Source organism: Penaeus monodon, chromosome 19, assembly GCF_015228065.2.
Source record: "Penaeus monodon isolate SGIC_2016 chromosome 19, NSTDA_Pmon_1, whole genome shotgun sequence".
Taxonomy (NCBI): Eukaryota; Metazoa; Arthropoda; class Malacostraca; order Decapoda; family Penaeidae; genus Penaeus; species Penaeus monodon.
In genome coordinates, this window is record NC_051404.1 from 15,964,103 (window position 1) to 15,964,627 (window position 525).

A 525-nucleotide genomic window follows, 5' to 3' on the forward strand; every position below is an offset into this window, starting at 1 on the left:
TGCAGTCCGGCAAATACAACAAAAATGCAAATTCAGCTTTGAAACCAAATTAAACAATCCTTTCAAAATTAGAAATAGAAATAGAAAAAATAAATAAAATCCTTCGGTAATTCAAAAATTCCAAGATTTCTATTCCGAATTCTTCAGCAATAGAAGCGAAGTTCAAGTGAAGTTCAGAAGAAGTTCAAAAACCCTCGTCTCAAAGAATGCGGGGGGGGAGAGGACTGGGTCGTAGCTTGTCGCTGAACAGGACTTTTTTTTTTTTTTTGCTAAATTGGTCTAAATCTTGAAGCTGAATTAATTTCAAAACTTGAATCATTAATTATATCGCAAAGTAGAAAACCAATTACCTAAATCAAGAAGGAAATATATCAAATATCATCGAACTTTAAGATTTTATTTGTGTGGCAGGATTTTTTTTTATAAATATTATTATTAAGTGTATGTTGAATCATTAGCAGTATATAAAATTGGAAATTTTGTTAGAGAAATACAGTAATATCTAAATGCTTATTCGCATATGTA